General features: G+C 56.2%; 1 protein-coding gene across 7 annotated transcripts in view; it reads left to right on the top strand.

Moving 5' to 3' along the window:
- Positions 1–802: 802 nt before the first annotated feature.
- The window catches only part of TFEB (transcription factor EB), a 51705-nt gene continuing 38575 nt past the window's right edge, over positions 803–13932 (top strand). The window contains exons 1-2 of one of the 7 annotated variants that reach the window (XM_032140442.2): positions 803–915; positions 3475–3636. The gene's annotated coding sequence lies outside the window, so the exon portion shown is untranslated. Of the gene's footprint in view, positions 916–1330; positions 3637–4847; positions 6200–11929; positions 12025–12616; positions 12635–13932 lie in introns of those variants that run through there. The other 6 variants (XM_032140441.2, XM_032140440.2, XM_032140439.2 and 3 more) reach the window with 6 other exon arrangements.

Below are 13932 nucleotides of genomic sequence, written 5' to 3'. Positions count from 1 at the left end.
GCGGGAAGAGGAGAAAGTAGAGAATGATGCCTCCGCACCCTGTGAACTTCCAACAAGGGAAGGTGACATGAAAGGAGATCAGACAATTTCTGTCCAGCAACATGACAGCAAGCTCTGGCTGGTGAGTGGGGCGTGAATGTAGAACCCATAATGGGGGCAGGCTGCCTTCTACAGTCATATTTTACCCTGTCCTTCGCCAGGCTCACCCTGGCCTTGCCCCTTATGATCAGGGGCAGGGATAAAAGCGCAAGATCCAGGTCCTCCACCCTACTCCTGAAGGGAAGCTGGAATTAGCCACAGGTGGGGTTTCTATGGCAACAGCACACCATCTGGGACCCTCTCTTTCTTAGACTGCCGGACAGCTGGCTGCAGGTTCCTTCTAGGGGGTCGGACAGGCTACAGAATGTATCGTAGTGAGCCCTGGTTTGGGACATTACTGAGAGGAGAAAGAAAACTTGCAAAGAGGTAGAAGTGGATCAGAGGTTCCGAGTCAAGAGCCTCTCTCCCTGTAAGCCTTAGTCCGCTGAGCGGGACTACAAATCCCGGCGTGCCTAGCGGGACTGCGGCGAGAACTACGCTTCCCAATGGGCGCCGCGGCAGAGCGGCTGAGAGGCGGGGCGGGTGCTGCCCTCTGCCGGGCGCGGAGGGAACTGTGCGTGGAGTGACAGCCGGAGCCCGGGCGCCGGGCGCGGGGCTCGGTGACAGCGGAGGCGGCGGCCCGGGCGGGACGCAGGGAGCGGCCGCGGCGCCGACGGCGGCGGGAAGGGCGGACGGGGCGGGCCTCCCTGGTGGCGTGGGGCCGGAGCAGCCCGGGAGCAGGTGGCGGGCACAGCTTGCGGGCTAGGCACCCGAACTTGGGACAAGTTGCCGGAGCCGCGGGGCGCGGGCGGCGGACAGATTGACCTTCAGAGCGAGGTGAGCGGGACTGGGGAGCGAGAGGCGCAAGGAGGGCCCGGGACCCCCAACCCAGGCTCCCTGGCCCTTATCCCGTGGGTCCCCGAGACAGGTGGGCGGGTGGGGGATGCCGGCAGGAGAGGGAAGCAGGACCGTGCGCGCCGCCACCCACCAACAGTCCGTCCGCCCCCGGGCGCCCAGCGCGTGGCCCGAGCGGCGCTGCCCGCCGAGCCGGGAGCCCCCTCGGCCCCTCCCTTCAGGCGCGGGCCGGGGGCGGCTTCTCCGCGACCTTATGTAACCGGGCGGGAGGGGCCGGGCGGGCATGGGCCTTCCCGGCCCGGAGCTGGGAGTCGAAGGGGCGCGAGGCGTGATGGTGAACTCGCAAGAAGTTTGAGGGACGCACGGGCCCCGCGCCCACTCCCCCTCCACTGGACACGGCTGGGGCCGGCGATGCCGGAGAGGGGGTCGGATGTAGGGGAGGTGTGCGGGGGCCGAGTCTGGCCTGGCCAGCGGGGGAGTGGGAGGGCCGGAGCGGTGCCACGCCCCGGGGGCTGGGCTGATGGGGGGGCGGGTGGAAGTACCATCTCTCCCTCCCTTCTCGTCCCTTCCTCCAGCTCGGTCTCTTGAAGAAGCCGCCCCTGGCCCCGTCCCCGCGAGTCCCTGGGCAGTCTCCTTCTCCCCGTGGGTTATTCCATGACCCTGGGGAACACCAACCCCGGAGCGCTCCCTCCGTGCGCCCCGTTGTCTGCCTCCCCCCGAGTACCCAGCCGCCTGCCCGCCCCCCGAGTTTCCCCCTCCCCCCGTCTCGGTCTCGAATCCCGGAAAACACGCCCCCTTCCCCCCGATCCCCCGAGTCCGCGCCGCCCACCCCCGGGCTGTCCCGACCAGCTCTGGCCCAGCGCGTCCGCTCGCCTCCTGGAAGGGAACGGGCAGATGCCAGCTCGGCCCCCGCCCCTCGGCCCCCTCCCCGCGCGGGGTTCCGGCTTCACGCACGGCTGCCCGAGCTGCTCCGGGCTGCGCGAGCAGGTTCGCGCCGCAGCCGCCTGGCGCGCCCCAGCTCCGCGCCCCGGGGGAGGAAGGGAGGGAGCCCGGGGCGGGGCTTGTCTGCGGGAACCCTGCTGGGCCCAGGCCCCCGCCCTCCGCTCCCCGCCAGCCCCTGGCCGCTGCGCCTTCCCCCGAAACCCCCTCAGCTCCAGCCGTCGTTCTCTCGCCTGTCTGTTCTGGGGACGGTTCAGCGCGGAGCTTCTGCACTCAACTTGAGCGCAGTTTTTGGCTTAGAGCTCGCTGGGGAAGTGCAGGTTAATTACTGCCCAGCTCCCATCCCCTGCTCCTCCCCCCATCCCGAGTGAAGGGCTGCTTCATCCCTCAGGGAAAGGGACAAGACGGATGCAGGCCCCCAGTGACACCTCTGGGGTGTGGCCTCAGGCCCCTGCACCCGCCCTGGCCGAGATTCCATTGGCCCAGACCTGGCACTGTTGGGCAGCTGGGGATGAGGTGGGAGGCTGGTCTCTGGTTTCCTCCTGGGTGGACAGATGCGGATGCGCTCGGTTAGAACGCAGTTCTTGGTGCCACGACTGGGAGACAGTCCTCAGGCCCTCCCCTCAGGGAGCGCACTGTCCGGGGAGGGACAGCCAGCCATAGTTCCCGGCCGGCCAGGAGAGGCAGAGGCAGAGGCAGAGGAAGGGGAAGGGTCAGCTGCCTTGAGGTCCCTGCCTGCTAACCTGACGGTATGCTTTCACCATGCCGGTGTCCCCAGCCCCAGGACGATGAGCAACTCGCCTGGCTCCCTTCTTTCCGTCTGCCTCCTCGCCACGAGGCCCGGAGAGCTGGGAGCCAGAGGGTGTAAATGAAGGGCAGGGCTGTTTGGGTGACTCCATGCTCTGCTTCTCCCCGAGGGAAGCCAATGGTGCTTACCATTTACAAGGCCTGTTACAGCTGCAGGGTTATTTTGTCCTCAACTCAGCTCTGGGAGGCGGAGCCAAATGGGGACCCAGGTATCTTGGTTACGGGTGCCCTGGAAGGAGTTCAGGGGATAGGGCAGGGGACACCCTAGGTAGGCACTGAATCTAGGGAGAGCCAACTGGGCTTTTGCGGGCTAATGGCCTGGTGACTCACAGTCAGAGGTGGGCAGGGAGTGGGCCAGGGCAGGCAGGAGCCCTTCCAGGGTCCCACGTGCGCTGTCACAGGCCTCCTCAGCCTGTTTCTGGAAAGCTGAGAAGTAGGTGGAAGGGGACTCCCACCCCTCAAGCCTGGCTGCCCTTTGAGGGTCTAGCTCTTGGTCCTGAGCCCTCCTGGGGCTCTGTTTATAGCTGTAATTACACCATTAGCCAGAGTTGATAGAGTTGCTTGGCACCTGCCCCCACAGGGAGTGGCCCAGCCACCCCCTGGGTTCTGTCTCTTCGTTTTCAAAGTCAACTCGGTTTCTGCCGGCAACAGGGGTTTCCCCAACCACAGCTGTCATGAAAACCAGGTTGGGCCTTTGTCCTGGGGATGGAGGGCAGTCAGCACTTGGGGCCCGGCTTGGGGCTGCCCTGGAGATGACCATGGAAATTGGGTTGGCCTCCTGTGATCGGAGGGCAGGAGTTCAGGGTTCCCAGAGCTGCCAGAGATGTTCACATCCCAGGACGCAGTGAACATATATGCATTTACGGTGTGGATCCCCGTCTGAGAGGAGGGAGATGAAAACACACCCACCTCACAGGCTGTTGTGAGGACTAAGGGTGCAGCAGTGCCTGGTACATGGTGAGTACATGATGTTGCTTTCTGGGTTGGTGTGGGGTTTGTGTAATGGTTGTGAGTTTGTGTGTGTGGTTAAAGTGTCTAGGAATGTGGGTAGAGATGAACTGTGAATGTGTGTCTATGAGAATGTAACAATAAAACAAGATTATATTAATAGAATATTCATCTCTTCTTTTATGCTATACTAGAACAATATTATAATAAGATTGATTATACAATAATTGCCAACATTTATTGTGTGTTTAGAGTGAGGTGGGAATTACTGTTTGCATTACACTTACTTACTCAGAGAGGTTAAGCAAGCCACTTAAAATCACACAGCCTGGAAGTGACAGGATTGGAATTTTAACCTAGGTCCAATTGACTCCAAAGTCTGTGTTCTCAGGCCCTAGAGAAGACCACTTCTTCAAGGGGTTTCCCAGGAGTTCTCTCTTAAAAGGCGGGGGTGTGGTGGTTTGGGGACCTTCTTTTCTCTATCCAGGGTTTCCTGCTCTAAGCATGGGTGACCAAAGGACCTCCGGCTGGAACCTATCTTGACTGGCCAGGGAAGGAGACTGGTTCAGGCAAGACTTCCTAGGCTTCTTTGGAAGCCCCAGACACGCAGGAAGGGAGGAGGCATCCTTACTGATGGCCTCCTAGGTGCCTGGCTCTGTGCCATGCACTCCACGTCCATTAACGTACAGTGCAGCCCTCAGCAGGCCCTTGTTTAATCAGATGTGCAGAAGAGGCTGTGGGGATCACTGGGTGAGAATGGGACGGCAGTGAAAGTCATAAGAGCACTGGACCAGGAGTCGAGAGACCCCACTCTGCCTCTCACTGGCTGTGTGGCTGGGCAGGTCTCTGCTCTGTTCAGCCTCAGTTTCCATATCTGTGAATCTGGATCATCTGTGGGATTCCCTCCAAAGTGAACCTTCTACAAATCTTTGCCAAAGGCACCGGGGAGGAAGAAAAAGGAAGAGAAAGGAAAGGGTGGTGGGGGTGGGTTGTTAGGGGTGTTTGGGAGATGCTGCAGTCCACAGAATTGAGCTTTAGTTAAAGACCGGTCCTGATGAAGCAACCAGGAAGTTTCTCTTGGGACAGCCATAGCCACTATATATTGAGTACTGGACAAGTGTCACCTGGTCAGGGGGTTGTTGAGAGCATGGGCTCTGGGGCCAGGCTATGTGGCTTGCACAGCTCTGCCACTTAACACTGTGTGAGCCACGGCAAGCTGCTTAACCCCACTGTGCCTCAGTTTCCACACCTAAAAAGTGAGGGTTCTTGCAGCACCCACCTACTAGTGCTGTCGTGAGGCCTGAGTATGCCGATATTGATGCACATGTAGTACTTAGAATAGCGCCTAATGAACTCTTGTGACTCAGTGAGTTATTTATTTCTCATTCTTAAGTGAGGAAATAGAGGCATGGAGAGCTCTAGGGAAGGAATAAAGACCTGTGGGTTGCAAACAGGCCTCCCCATGTGTCTAACGTTCTCTGATGTAATGCTTTACGTGGGGCTTCCCACCACTCTCTGTCCCACCACACCAGCCTGCTCTCCTCATTGAACAAGACGGTGCAGGGGGCTTGGCAATGCCTGCGGCATCTCTACTACCCCTACCCTGCCCCTTGGTTTCCCTGGGTAGCATCTGGCCTGGCCACTGACCACGCCCTCCTAGCTGTGGCCGCCCCTTGCTCTCCTATCATCTGTCCCTCCTCCACACTGCACCAGAGTTACAGATCCCCTTGGCTGTGATGTCACTGAGGGCAGAGATAAAATCGCAGTGATAGGGTAGGACCTGGGACTTATCATGCCCACAGGAAATGCTTTGCTGCGAAGTGGCAAAGTGGTGGGTGAGAGCCAAGAGGAGCAGAGGCAACAGGCAGGGTCATCACCAGCTTTCCTTCCTGGCTCTTAAGTGTGGGCTTAAGGAGGAGAAATGAGGTCTGGCCACCCATCTTTTGTCCGGCTTTCTTATGGGGATAGCCACCTGGCCCCATAAGATCCGGCACCTGCTTGCTGGCCATACAGGCCACCTGGTTGGCTCTTATGCATACAGCGGTGGTCCCAGAGTAAGATGTGGTGCTGTAGGGATTAATCCAGGAATTCCACTAGACTCTCCATCCAGAAACCCATGGCTCATATTCCCTCCTGTTAGCCCTTCCTTGCTCCTTCCCTATAAGCAAATCTTTCCCTCCATCAGGGCACACCTTTCAGAGAGACCGGGGCAATGTTCCATCGTACTGCAGCCTGGCTGGATATTATGATCACCTGCGGAGCTCTTAGACAACACCACTGCATCTGAATCTCTTGGGGAGGGGCCTAGGCATCTTTATTTAATTTTTTTTTTCTGGGATGATTCCGATGCCCTTTCTCTAGGGCAGTGGTTCTCAAATTTGGGCATGCATGAGAACTCCCTGGAGGAATTGTTTAAACACAGATGCTGGGCCCCTCCCGGTGTTTCTGCAAATTCCATGTGGTCTAGAATTTGAACTTCTGACAAGTCCTCTCGTGATGCTAATGCTGCTGGTCCACAGAGCACACCTGGAAAACCACTGCCTTTGGGTCCTGCCGCTTTGCACCTACCCAGGTGAGAGCTGCCCTTCTCCTGGGTTCTGTGTCTCTGACTTTGGGCCTGGTAGGCCTGTCCCCTTTTGAAGGCAGGTCCCCAGGGGCACGGACTACTTCTGAGAAAATCTGGTGTCCCCTTTACAATCAGTCCTTCCCATTTCTCCACCTGTCCCCACCTCCCATGAAACTGTCCACTGTTCGGCCTTGCAGCTCTTGGTCCCACTCTCTGGGACAAGTGCTTAAAACTGTGCACTGGTTGATGAAGGCAGGATGAGGCGGACAAACAAGGATGGCACTAGCTGAGGGGCCTCAAAACATGCGTCAGGGTCTGAAGCTGCTGTGAAGGTGCTTGGAGCTAAAGTAGCATTATTGCAGTAATTGGGGAGGTGTTCAGAGAGGACCCTCACTTTGTTGAAGGGAGGCTCTTAAAATACTTCCTGTTATTTCACTTTCCCACCCTATGGAGGGTAAGTATTTGATTCCAGCTTGAATCGTAGTTGTTGTTAACAATAAAAATGATAAAGACACACACAGAAATAAGCTGTTCCCTTTTCCTTTCCTCTCCCAGACCAGAGATGCAGGGAGGGGAGGGGGAGGGCCCCTGCTGGAGGTAGTGGAGTCTCTGTCATCTTCTAGGAGGTCCTGGGCCTTGAGAGAGCGGTTGGTTGGGAGAGCCTGGGGGCTGGCCCCTGGGGGGAGGGGTGTGGAGTTGTTTGTGGAAACTGGAGGGAGTTGGGGTGAAGCCTGGTAGGAGGTGAGAAGAGGTGGCAGGTCCCACAGCCCTGCTGCAGGGGAGGCGAGGCGGGGCCGGGAGTCGGGGAGAGATTGGCATCTGAGCCAGCCAGTCCTCCGGTGACTGGGGACAGGGGTTTGGTGTGTTTTGGTCCATGCCGTACCCCTAGCACCTAGAAGAGAGCCTCGTATATAGTGGCTGCTCAATAAACCTTTGTGGAATGGATGAGAGAATGGGATTGAGCCCCCATCGTGTGCCCAGAAATGCAGATACAAAAAAAATGCTCTGTCTACCGTCTCTACCCTGCAGGCGCTTCACCAGCTGACACCCAGGGGCCTCACCCACAGGTCCACAAGGCGCCGAGCCCTCTGCCTCTGCCCTGTCTTCCTCCCCGCACAGTGATCCAGGCCCAGCCTCCTTCTGGTGTGGGTCTCACAGTCTGTTCCTGCCCAGAGAGTCTGCCAGCACCTCCCCCAACCCCCCCTCCCTGAGTTCTACCAGTGGGTCTGTGGGGTGGGGCTCCAGTTTGTTTTCTCCTGTTTGCTAAGGGAAGTCACAGCCTGTCCTTTGCCTTGTTTATAATTGCTTTGAGGACAGCACCTGCCGCGGCCCCCCACAGTCCCTGAGGGGTGCAGAGTGGCCAGGAGGTGACACACTATACTGTCTACCCCCTGCCACCTCTTGTCCCCTCCCAGCTCTAGCCAGGTGCACTTTCTGCTGCCTTGCCAGGATGGCGCTGGCTGGCCTTGCTTTGGGGCTAATTGGAGCCATAGAGCTGGGGGCGTCAGAGGGCAGCTGGCGCTGCCCCCATGTTGTCAAGAGGAGGGGACCGAGGCCCAGGGATTCAGCAGCACAAGGCCTTCAGTGTCAACAGGCATGTACTGAGCACATCAGAGGTACCTGGCACTGGGCTGGCCAAGCAGGGCGGGTGGGAACAAGATCACAGCTTCTCCCGCAAGGTGCCGATGTCCTAGCCAGGGAATCTTAGTAACCACAGAGGGCAGAGAGGAGCAGAATGCGAGAAGCTAGTGTAGACTAATGTACTAAACAACATAAGCGCGGCGATACCTGCCCTTTGCCCTGAAGAGCATTCTCCTTGGGCCTCTTGCTGGCACAGAGACCTTGACTCAGCGTGGTTTAGGCCCTCAGCCCTTTCCACCCTCTGGGCCCCAGGAAGGGCAACTCTACTGCTCCCTGGGCCCTCTCACCTGGGGGTCACCTCTGCAGGCTCCGTTCTGGACAAGTCCTTCCTTCCAGGAGGACTAGAGGCTGCTGCAGCCTTTGAAAGGAGGCTCTGAGCCACCCACCTGCCACTTGGAAGCCCTGGGGCCATGGGGAGAGGTGGTGCTGCATCAGGGCCGACAACTCAGGCCTCCTTGGACCTGCCTGTGACTGAGCCTCCATGCTTGGGCCTGGAACCTGGGGGCAGTGCCTCTGTCCCTCCCACCTCCAGAACCTTCTTTTTTGTTTGTTTGCAGACAGGGTCCGTCTGTGTTGCCCAGGCTGGAGTGCAGTGGCACAATCATGGCTCACTATAGCCTCAACCTTCTGGGCTCAAGCAATCCTCTTACCTTAGCTTCCCAAGTAGCTGGGACCAGAGGCACGTGCCACCACACCTGGCTAATTTTTAAAATTTTTTGTAGAGATGGGGTCTCACCATGTTGCCCAGGCTGGTCTCAAACTCCTGGGCTCAAGTGATCCACCTGTCTCGGCCTCCCAAAGTGCTAAGATTACAGGCGTGAGCCACCTCGCCTGGCCACAAGCCTTTTTTCTCCCCTCCACCCTCCGCCACCCTCTGAGCCTCCATCTAGTTCCACAGCATCTGCAGCCTTGGACTATCTCTCTCTCTCCTGCTCTTTGTCTCCCCTTCTCTCCTTCCTCTTTATTTCCTTCTCTGCCACCTTCCTTCTTTTGATGTGTTCAAAGGATGACCAGGGCCCGCCCCACCAGTACCTTTCTCACAGTCAGCCTCCAAGTCCTGCTGTCAGGGGCCCAGAGGAATGGTCCACGGCAGGGTGAGTGGCTGTGAAGGTGCCCAGCCTGACCCAACCTCCTACCCATGGCCAGGAAGGGGTGTGTGGTAGCTGGGACATCCTGGGCAGGGTGGCAGGTGAAAGAGGCTGGAGTAGCCGGCTCCTGTGGGTTGAGGGGCAGCCAGCAGCCTGGGCCAACTGGGGGAAGGGACCCTCCCTAGACAGCCCCAAGCATTATCACTACTCCAGACCTGTGCCTAACTACAGGTTGTCAACCACTTCTTTGGATCTAATTATAGTGTTTTGCAAAACTAGGTATGGGAAGAAAATACTATATCTATTTACTTATATCTCATTCTTTTCTTTCTTTTAAAATTGTGAAATATAGCATAGTTGCTTAAAAAAGCATAAACATACACATATAATGTAATAAATAATTATAAAAGTGAACCCCTTGCCGGGCACGGTGGCTCACGCCTGTAATCCCAGCACTTTGGGAGGCTGAGGCAGGCAGATCACGAGGTCAGGGGTTTGAGACCAGCCTGGCCAACATGGTGAAACCCCGTTTCTACTAAAAATACAAAAATTAGCCAGATGTGGTGGCACACACCTGTAATTCCAGCTCGGGAGGCTAAGGCAGGAGAATCGCTTGAACCCGGGAGGTGGAGGTTGCAGTGAGTCACGATCGTATCAATGCACTCCAGCCTGGGCGACAGAGCAAGACTCCATCTAAAGAAAAAAAAACGAACCCCTAGGCAGCCATCACCCCGGTGAATAAACAACAGAATGTAGCTTGTATGCCAAAATCAACTCATGTGCCCTCCACCCCCAGAGGTAATCACTATCCTGACTGTACGATAATCAGCTCCTTGCTTCTTTTATCACGTAACCACCTATGTCTGCATCCCTTAGCTGTCGAGTTTAGTTTTGCCTGACTCTGAATTTAATACAGATGGAATGGCACTGGACGTGTTCTTTTACGTCATGCTTTTCCCACCCAACAGTGTATTTGTGAGAGTCACTCATGTTGTGTATAGCCGTAGTCTGTTAATTTTCTTTCTTTTCTTTTTATTATTTATTTATTTATTTTTGAGATGGAGTCTCGCTCTGTTGCCCATGCTGGAGTGCAGTGGCGTGATCTCGGCTCACTGCAACCTCCACCTCCCCAGCTCAAGCGATTCTCCTACCTCGGCCTCCCAAAGTGCCAGGATTGCAGGCGCGAGCTACCGGGCCTGGCATTAAATTTGTATTTCAACCTCAGTAAATAATTTTGTTAAATGGTTGTACTACTTTACTCCTTGCTAGTGGCCCATAGAGTTCCTGTTGCTCCTTAGCCTTATCAACACTTGGTCTTGTTAGACAGTTTAATTTCTGCCGTGATGGTGAGTGTGTAACATGTCTCATCCTGGTGTATTGCATTTTTATTCTCATTTTTAAAATATATAATTTTGGGGTATGTTTGCTGATGTCTATAATATATTCATGCATTGGGGTATATATAAGCAATTTATAAGGAAAGAAGCATATATTGAGAGTGCTCAAAAGTTTTTACTGATAGGAATATATGATCAAAACAGTTGAAAGATGAGGGTAATATTGAATGCCAGGAAGGGGGTTGGCATGTAGCTTGGGAGTTGGAAGGTGATATTGGTCTTGTTGGGAGACCCCCTAAGTGGCAGTGCCTGCTGGGGATAAGAAGCCTCTTCCCAGAGGGTACTGAACCCACAGAGTACCCATCACCCTTCAGGCCCTCTTGCCTAGCACATCTGGCGGGGGAGAAGGGGGAGACTCTCAGGCTAGAGCCCTCAGCAGGTGTACCGTTCAATTTGGAATTAGCAGGTGCCCATCTTTTAGGTGCTTCTAGGGCAGTAGTTCTCCACTAGGGGTGATTTTGTCCCTCTAGGGGACATTTGCCAGTGTCTGATGATGTTGGCCAGGGATACCACTAAACATCTTAAAATGCACAGGACAGCCCCTATAACTAATTACCTGGCCCTGAGTGTCTGGTATTGAGGTTGAGAAACTCTGATCTAGGAAAAGAGCCAGGAAACAGATTTGCCATAAACTTGCTGCATGGCCTCAAGGAAGTCACTTAAGTGATTTGAGCCTCAGCCTCCTTGGAATCTGAAAAATGGGTAGCAAGCGTTGCTGCCCCTCCCCTTCATGGGGCTCTTGTCAGGATGGGGGAGATGGTGAATGTACAGGCATTTTGGGGGAGGTGTCCCTGCAAAGGGGCCTTGTGGCTGTTGCGTTCCAGTAGAGCCAGGCTTTTCAGCACTGGCCCTTCTTCCTTGACTGTGTTCCCTGTCCACCAAGCTGGAGGCATCAGGTGACTGCTGTGAGCCTCAGTCCTGGTTCGTGCTGCTGCAGGGGCTGTGAGGCGCTTCCCCCACAGTCCCTGTGGGCCCCAGCCTTTTGATGAGGGCTGCAGAAATGAGGGGTTCTCTGGGAGCCTTGGGGCCCAGAACAAAAACATTTCCAACTTTGTCCTTAGCTGGATGGGAGTCCAAGGTTGTGGGGGTGATAAGAGGTATTTATCTTGTTCCTTATCTGAGGCCCCATTGCAGGTCTCGGGCAGCAAGGAATGGGAGCCAGAGGTCCTCCCTGGGTGCTCTGCACCCCCAGGCCTGGCTCCTACTCATCCTTGTGTCCTTCCAGAATTTGCCAGCCCAAGGAGGCCCAGGGTTGGACCAGAGTCTGGATCCATCCTCCCTGGGCCTCTCTGGCCTCCCTGTTCTGGGCTTGCCTCACATTGCTGGCATCTCCTGCCTTCTCCAGGAGCCATGGTCTGCCTCATCTCCTCTCTGCTGCCCGCTTCCTTCCTGAAACCTGCACTCACGAAAGGGCCCAGCAAACTCATCCACCTTGAGACGAAGATGACCGATAATAGCTTAACCTTTCTTAATACAGGGTATTTGCTTATCAAAGATGGGAATCCCTTGGCCACCAGAAAGAAGCACTAAGTGAAATCTCTGCACAGTCTCTTTGGCAGGCTGCTAAAAAAGTGCTGGGGGGCTGAGGAACCATTGAACTCGCATGTGTATCAAGAACAGTTTCTGCACAAGTGCAAAGTGTGCGGTGGTGTGGATCTTCCCGGAGCTGCCCAGGGCTCTGCTTGATCTCAGGCTCCATTTCAAGGTAGGCTGTAGTACGGCCTTGACCTGGGTGTCTGGAGGCCCCGGGAAAGCCCAAGGCCAAGGCTGCAGGTGTATGGCCAGTCAGGAAGATGGTGAGCTGTGGGGCTTCTGGCTAGAAGGACACATGTCTCTAGGAAGCAGGGCTGGGGTTAGGGTTAGGCCCACCCTGGACCTGGTGGGATGGGGACTCTGGTGAAATTCTTGCTGCTCAGTGTCTCTCCATCTGCGTAGGGCCCTCTGAGGTCAGGCTGGGGTCAGGGCGGCCATGAGAGGCCTCCTGTGGGAGGACCGAGGAGCACCGTGGGCGCCTGGAGCCGGGGCGGGTGAGATTGGAGCAGTCTGTGTTGGGTAGGCTGCGGTGTGTGAGGCCGTCGGGGCGCAGTTCCCTCTGTGCTGTGAGTAATCCTCGGCTGCATTTGCAGCTCCCAGGGGATTGTGCAACTTCCTCTCGGGCTGAGGTGCAGGGGGCTGGGGCTGGGTGAGAAACAGCAGCCGCCGGGGAAATGAGGAAACTGAGCCCGGCCCTGGGGCTGGGGTGCGGCCCTGGGCTCCGGCCCCTGGAGGAGCTGAGCATTCCAGGGGCCTCCTTCCAGGGGGCTGCCCTCTCGAAGGTATGAGAGCACACGCGTGCATGTGTGTGAGTGTGTGCATGTGTGTGAGCATGTGTGTGAATGTGTGTCCATGTATGTGAGCCTGTGTGCATGTGTGAGTGTATGTGCATGTGTGTGGTGTCTTTGGGGAGGTGGGTGGGTAGGGATGAGGCCCCTCAGGCTGCACCGGCATTGGGATGTCTTTGGGGAGGGGTGGGGGTCTCTGAGCATGGCCAAGGCCAGGGTGAGGGAAAGAATGGGGAAGAAGGTGGCCAAGCTCCAGAGTGCGGGTTGGACAGCGTGGGAAATCAGGAGTCAGCCGGAGTTGTGCCTCGGTTTCCTCATCTCTCCAGGCTTGTTTCGAGGGTCTAGTGAGAAGGTCATGGACAGGATGTGCTTAGCATGTCACCTGCCAGGCCACAGTGAATACCCATTTACATTAGGGGCTAGGAGCATATGCTCTACATCCACCTGCTTGAATCCTGGCCCTGCCGTTTTGCAGTTTCATGATGCTGGCAAGTTACCCTCCTCTGCTTCCTCATCTGTAACATGGAGATGACAGTTATAGTGCCCACCTTGTGAGTTCTGAAGAGTAAAAGACTTGACTCACGTGAAGTGCTCAGAATAGACCCAGCCTCCCACTAAGTGCCTGCACAGGTTAACACTTCACCAGGACATAGCATGTTTGTGTGCAGATGGCAAAAAACTGCACAGGGCTCCTGACGATCATTTTTGATGGTGGAAGTTTGAGCTGGAACTGCGATTGATAGTAAGAGCTCATGATTACCTGGCCTTATTCCATGTCAGGTACTGTGCCCAATGCTTCACCTGTACCAGCCCCTTCACCCTCACAGTCACCCCCTGAGGGGGATGCTGCTATCATTCCCATTTTGCAGATGGGGACATGGAGGCCCAGGGGCTAGAGTGACTTGCTCCAGGGCAGCGACATCAATGAGGGAGAATGGCAGAATGGTCCACTCAGCCCACAGGTGGGTCCCTCACCCACACCCCTGCCCCTTTTCTGGGTTCCAATAGAAGTATGGGAGAGGAGGAGGATGGAGGGTCTGCTGGGAGGGGTATGAGGGCTGGCCTTGCAGCCTGTGGGCTCTGGCCAGGGAGCCTTCTCTTTTTTCTGTGCCATCTCCAATTAAGTAATCAAAGTAACCCACAGCTATAAAGAATTAATATAGGGAATGGAGCCAGGTGCAGTGGCTCACACCTGTAATCCCAGCACTTTGGGAGGCCGAGGTGGGTGGATCCCCTGAGGTCAGGAGTTTGAGACCAGCCTGGCCAACATGGTGAAACCCCGTCCCTATTAA

The sequence above is a fragment of the Hylobates moloch genome, unplaced genomic scaffold, assembly GCF_009828535.3.
Source record: "Hylobates moloch isolate HMO894 unplaced genomic scaffold, HMol_V3 SCAFFOLD_20, whole genome shotgun sequence".
Classification (NCBI taxonomy): Eukaryota; Metazoa; Chordata; class Mammalia; order Primates; family Hylobatidae; genus Hylobates; species Hylobates moloch.
Note: the sequence above shows the minus strand (reverse complement) of the source record. Positions and strands in the feature narration are given on the sequence as shown.